We start from the raw sequence: 7,241 nt of genomic DNA, 5'->3' as shown, positions 1-7,241 counted from the left end.
ACAATACAAAATGGAGCCAGTCAACCCATTAAGTACTCATTGGCAAACAAGAGGAAATCTGCAGATGCTGGAAATCCAAGCAACACACACAAACTGCTGGAGCAACTCAGCAGGTCAGGTAGCATCTACAGGAAAGAGTACAGTCGATGTTTCGAACCAAGACCCTTCAGCAGGAACAACAATGACTCCCATCTTTGCCATTCCATCAGTGTTATCGCCCCAGGAGGGCTTAGTCTAGAAGACAATAAACAATGTCTTACCAAGAAAAAGCAGGTGCCAGTTGTCCCTTCTGACCAACCCCTCACAGTGATCCAGCAGCAGCAGGTCTGTATTACTGAGCATTCCACAGAGAATCTTGCAGTACTTCTGCCAGCAGATGGTAAACTCAATGCTGACATGAATTGGTGCACCTGACATGTAGGAGTGGCAGCATATCCTGGAAGTTAATAGAAGATTGGGGAAGCGAGGTGTGTTACTTGGCCACAGTTAGATTCCAGGATCCGAGGGATAGTGTCATTTTCATCAGCTAGTTCAGCGTGGAGCCCTGTGTGTTCTGTCATGCAGTTAATGGTAATTAAATGAAACTTTTCCATGACTCAAGGGCATACAAATAGTGTTTTAATATCAGCACGTCACTGGCCACTCGAGTGATTTTTTAAATCAGCTCCTCTTACAAACTGAAAGAAATTTTCAGTTATGAAGTAGTGAAGATACCGATACAAATTATTCAATAAACAGCTGAATGCCTAAAGGAAGGCGAGGCAAGGATGGCTGGGTAAATTAAAATGTTATGATCCTTTAAACCATAATAAGACAATCAAAAGATCAGATTATTCAAGGTTGATTTTGTTTGCTTCCTTCATATAATGAAGATAAAGGAACTTGGTTTGAAAGACCCATACTAAAAGATTTTCTGACTTTTATGTAACTCTTCCTTTGGCACATGAATTGGTACAATGTGATTTGCTGTCTAACGATTAATAGGGTTTTATTCCAAATCATTTAGTGAAAGACTGTTACCTATTTGTTCTATATTTCATTTAAATACATAATTTGTTGCTCAGTTAAATGATAGTTTGTGCTCTTTATACCTTTAAAAAGAATTAGCATGAGACTTTGGCTAATTAGGACAGCCGCTTAATTGGGCCAAAATGTACTGGTCACGATGTGGCCCAGTGAATCGGAATACACAGTATATGATGAGGTAACCTGATGAATGTTTTATTTGAGTGCAATGTTATGCTAATGAGGAAGTAAAGAGGCACTATTGATTAAAAGTGATCAATATCTTTTGGTTAGCACAAAATGCAATTTTTGATGCTTGTGAAATAGAATCTAAAGTAGCTATATGAGCCAAGAGCAAATTATAAAAGGGTATAGTCATTTGATGAGTGACTTGGCCAGCATACATGTCTGCAATTTTATCAAATTTGGCCATTGCTGACAAGGACACTGCTGGAATCTAAAGTAAAGCTTCAAACTTTTGGAGAAAAAGGCATTTCAGGATGTATATATTTCTCTGACATTTAATTGAACCACGGTGGGTTGACCAGCATCTGTGGGAGTGGGGAGGAATTGTCAGTGTTTTGGGTCAGGGCCCTCATCAAGACTAAGTGTGGAGAGGGAGGATAGCCAGTACAAAGAGAGGGGGAGAGGGTCAGGGCCAGTAGGTGGATCAGGAGGGGTAAAGGATAACAGGCAGATGGAGTGAGAAGGGTAGGTCTGGGAGATAGAGGCAGGCAGGAAGTAGATAAGGAAAGAAATGGCAGATGGAGTGGAGTAGAGAATGAAGGTAGAGGCTACAGGATGATAAGAACATAAATGCTACCATGAGTAAGGAAGTTGATAATAGAAATCCTCAGGGGTGATAGGGAAGGGAAATGGATGTGGGGGGGGGGGGGGTTTAGAATCCATTAGGTGAAATATATTGGTTGTAGGTGGATGGAACCAGGACAGAAAGAATGAGAGGAGTAGGCTATTTGGCCCTTCAAGCATCCTCTGCCATCTGATACAATCACAGCTGCTCCTTTATCCCATTGCAATATTCCCACTCTCTCCCCATATTCTTTTGTATTCAGAGATCAACCTCTTTGTATTTGTTTAGTGACTTGGCTTTCAATACCTTCTCTGGTGGAGAACTCCAGAGGTTTACCATCCGTTGAGTAAATAAATTTCTTCTAAACATGATCCTGAAGTTCTTACTCCATATCCTGAAACTGAATGGCTGTTTCCTCCTTGTATCTAGATCATCTAACAAGATTATAAATTTGTATGTTTCAACACGATTCCTTCTTATTCTAATAAACTTCTATTCTTCGTTGAAAGCCTGATGGACCCAGTCTTTCTTCATATGACAATCCTGTAATCTCAACAGTCAGACTGGTGAATCTTTGCACACTGTAGTACTGAATTGATCTGTATAAAGTAACACAGCTGCAGAATGCAGTGTTGCAGTTGTGGGGAAAGTACGGTGCAGGTAGACATTAGGTGCAAGGCCAAAATGAGTTAGATTGTGAGGGCAGAGTGCTTATCATACTAGGGAAGGGTTCAATCACTTTATAACAGCAGGATAGAAACAGTCCTTGAGCCTCCTGGCATGACTTTTCACACTTTTGAGCCTTCTGCTTTGGTGGTGGGATGGAGGAGGGGGGGATAGTGAATGGGGAGGATGGAGTCTTTCATTATGCTGGCTGCTTTACCAAGGCAGCAAGCTGTAGGCAGAGTTCACGAAGCGCAGGCCGGTTTCTATGATGTGCTGAACTGTGTCTATAATTCATTACCCACTTTATACTGTTACATTGTTGCCCACTCATTCAATCTGTCTATATTGTCTCGAAGTATCATTTCATTGTTTTGTCAATTTACAATCCAGCCCAGTTTTATATTTAGCAACAAATCTAGAAATCTTAGGTTTGGTTCCTCATTCAAATCATTGACGTGCGAGTAGCTGGAGTTCAAACACTGACCTCTGGTGGTCCCAGCACTGATCTATGGGATCTGTCAAAAAAGTCATCCTTTTGCACAGCTTTTGGCTTTTTTGAATTCAGATAGTAACTTGGACAATCATTCTTGTGTCCAAAGTACGTGACCTCATGTAGCCTCTATTTGCCCAATCAGATAATCTGTCAATGTGTCCTGGCAATTTTCTGATCCAGCGACATTATTATGCAACCTAATCTGGTGCCATCAGAAAATTTGGATATGTTGTCCCTTTTCCTCCAAATGGGCTATTCATTATTATACCATAAACCTGCAATTCAAATTAATTATACCATGCAAACTGTTCTATACTAAATATAGTAAATTATTCTATATAAAGAAGCACAATTTTTGTAACAGAACCAAATGCATTCAATAACTGATTTTTTTTTCAAACTGATGACAGTATATGAAAGTGATTTTTTTAACCCAAATATGTATCACTAATTGCAATGTGTACTTTAACCAAGATCTCCTACAAAAACTGCAAAACTACCTCATGGGCAACTTCCAAAGTTACAAAAATGAGAAGGGCTGTATGACAATGGCAAAGCTATCAAGTAATTGTTGCCACCCCCATTTCTATGTCTTGGGTTTATATCAAAGAACATAGAACGTTACAGTACAGGCCCGTCAGCCCATGATTTCATGCCGACCTTTTGACCTCTAAAATCAATCTAACCCTTCCCTCCTACATAGCCCTCCATTTTACTATCTAACAGTTTCTTAAATGCCTCCAATGTATTTTCCTCCACGACCCCCACTGGCAACATGTTCCATGCATCCACCAATCTGTTAAGGAAATTACATCTGACATGAAAGCATCACTTACCTTCAACCCCCTTAAAATTATGTCCGCTTGCTTACTGATATCTGGATTAAAACCCAAAAAAGATATGACTATTTTCATATTTTCATCACACCAAATGTGACTGACTTGGAAATACTGTCCTGTATATTATTCTGTACTGTATCTTCTCCCTGGACTGTCACCTTGTCGTGGTGGAGAAGCTTGTGTGGTCCTGAGATCCCGAGAGTGATGCCGTCTGGAGCTACGCTCCTGGTAGGGTCATCCATAGTAGTAAGGTCGAGGGTGAGGTCCGTGACAAAGAACAATCCAACGAAGACCTCAACGGTGGAACAGGCGGCCAAAGTTACTTTGAACTTAATGGCTGTGAAGGCGGATGAAGGCTGCAACAAATTCATCAGCTCCAATCGTTGTGGTTTCCATGCAATTGGAATCAGGTGGTTGATTTGTGAAGCATCGTGTGCTTCTTGGAGTGCAACATTAAGTACATATTAAACAAATACACGCACAGGCATCTTCGCTCTGTGGAAACGGAACAAAGACCATCATTCTCGACCTCGAGGGATAGCCACAACAACAATTATTCTTTCATTGAATCGGAGTCTTAAGTCACAATTGGATAGTTAAGTTGATGGCAGAGGTATGGAGGCTATGGTCTGGGTGCAGGTCAATGGGAGTAGGCAGTTTAAATGGTTCAGCATGGAGTAGATGGGCCAAAGCTTCTGTGCTATACTTTTCTATGACACTATGACTTTAAGTCCTGGAGCTCCTTCCTCAGCAATATTGGAGTAGACAGAAGAGGACTGGAAACAGTCCCACAAAGGTAGTTTCACGTTCGTAAATAGTGCTTATAAAAAGTATTCACCCTCTTGGAAATTTACATGTTTTACAACATTGAATCACAGTGGATTTAATTTGGCTTTTTTTTAAAAACACTGATCAACAGAAAAAGACTCATGTCAAGGTGAAAACAGATCTCTACAAAGTGATCTAAATTAATTACAAATATAAAACGCAAAATAATTGATTGCATTAAGTATTCACCTGCTTCGAGTGAGTATTTAGAAGATGTACCTTTGGCAGCAATTACAACCTTGAGTCTGTGTGGACAGGTCTCTATCAGCTTTGCACATCAGGACATTGCAATATTTCCCCATTCTTCTTTACAAAACTGCTGAAGCTCTGTCATATTGCGTGGAGATCCTGAGTGAACAACCCTTTTCAAATCCAGCCACAAGTTCTCAATTAGATTGAGCTCTGGACTCTGTCTTGGCCACTCCAGGACATTAACATTGTTGTTTTTAAGCTATTCCTGTGTACCTTTGGCTTTATGCATGGGGTCATTGTCTTGGTGGAAAACAAATCTTGTCCCATGTTGCAGTTCTCTTGCAGACTGCATCAGGTTTTCCTCCAGGATTTCCCTGTATTTTGCTATGTTCATTTTACCCTCTACTTTCTCAAGCCTTCCAGGGCCTGTTGCAGTAAAGCATCGCCACAGCATGATGCAGCCACCACCATGCTTCACGGTAGGGATGGTGTGTTTTTGATGATATGCAATGCCAAACATAGAGTTTAGTCTGATGGCCAAAAAGCCATCAAACCATAGAACCTTCTTCAAGCTGACTTCAGAGTCACATGCCTTCTGGCAAACTAGCTGAGATTTCATGTGAATTTTTTTCAATGGTGATTTTCTCTGTGCCGCTCTGATAAAGCTGCAACAGGTGAAGCACTTGGACAACAGTTGTATGCACAGTCTCTCCCATCTCAGCCACTAAAGCTTTTAACTCCTCCACAGTTGTCATAAGTCTCTTTGTGGCCTACCTCACTAGCCCCCTTCTTGGACAGACACTCAGTTTTTGAGGATAGCCTGCTCTAGGCAGACTTACAGCTGTGCCATCTTTTCATTTCTTGATGATCAATTTAACTGTACTCCAAGAGATATTCAGTGACTTGGAGATTTTCTTGTATCCATCTCCTGACTTGTGCTTTTCAATAACCTTTTCACAGAGTTGAGTGTTCTTTTATCTTCATGGTGTAATTTTTGCCAGGATACTGACTCACCTGCAGTTGGACCCTCCAAATAACAGGGATATTTTTACTACAATCAATTGAAACACCTTGACTGCACTCATTGATCCCAATTTAACTAATTATGTGACTTCAAAAACAAATTGGTTGCACCAGTGATGATTTGGTGTGTCATATTAAAGGGCCAGCTACTGCAATCAATGCTTATGTGCTTATGCAATCAATTATTCTATATTTTATATTTGTAATTAATTTAGATCATTTTGTAGAGACCTGTTTTCACTTTGACACTGTTGATCAGTGTCAAAAAAAGCCAAATTAAATTGATAGTGATTCAGTGTTGTAAAACAATAAAACATGAAAACTTCCAAGGGAGGTGAATACTTTTTATAGGCATTGTATGTGGGTAAAGTTAAAAGAATAATATAGCATTGTAAACCTTTAAATTCCTTATTAACGCTTAGATGGGTTAAATGGTTTATATAAACAGCACAATACATTTAGTTCGAACTCTTTCTAGGCACTCATTGGAAAAGTTACAATTGCTTGAATATAAAGTAATTTGTAGTAAAAACAAATATATTACTAATTAAGATGTTCAATTATTGAATTAATTTAATATTTTGATAATATGAATAGTGCAAAATGAACTAACCACTCTTAAATAATCATTTCCTATAAATACCACAAGAGGGTAGCTTTCAGAAAAGACAGTGAACTATTCTTTCCAGGGAAAACTAACAATGTTGCGTCAAAATAGGCGATTGACAGAAATGTGACAAAATTAATGGAAATCCATTTTCTGTTTTACATTTTCAGCACCAGATTAGGATTTATCTCAATCTAAATCAAATTAAAATTGAATATTCCGTGTGTGTATTAAAGAAATTTGATCAGAATGTTTTAACTCTTGGTTATCTTCAGAATCACAATTTTTAGATGCATTTAATAGAAAACACTGCTACAATTAAACTTTTTTTTTTGTTTTCATCAAACAGAAGGTACTAGATAGGCCTAGACTGAGTTTTTTTTTTCTGATTTTTGTACACTGATTATTTATGTATTATTTATATCCACCTTTATAGCAATTTTTTTTTACAGACCTTTTTGCCACAAGTTGAGGTGTTCGTACTTTCCTCTTGTGGAAATTGATCTGAACTGTTAGGCTCAAGGCAAGATATTTGCATAATTTTGTCACTAAGTTATGGATTCTGACACAACTTAGTCCTGATGTATTTGCATGAGGCTTAGAAGCTAAAATATCCTGGCTTAATTTAGCCAGTCACAGTTTTACATCTTACATTTTTATATCAGTTTTATTTAGCAAAAAATAGATGGATTTAATCCTCAGAGTACCCCTGAGGCCATCCTCCTCAACAACACAAGTATATCACTTTGGTTACTGTTGAGAGGGATGACCTAGCAG

Source organism: Hemitrygon akajei, chromosome 3 (genome assembly GCF_048418815.1).
Source record: "Hemitrygon akajei chromosome 3, sHemAka1.3, whole genome shotgun sequence".
Taxonomy (NCBI): domain Eukaryota; kingdom Metazoa; phylum Chordata; class Chondrichthyes; order Myliobatiformes; family Dasyatidae; genus Hemitrygon; species Hemitrygon akajei.
Note: the sequence above shows the minus strand (reverse complement) of the source record.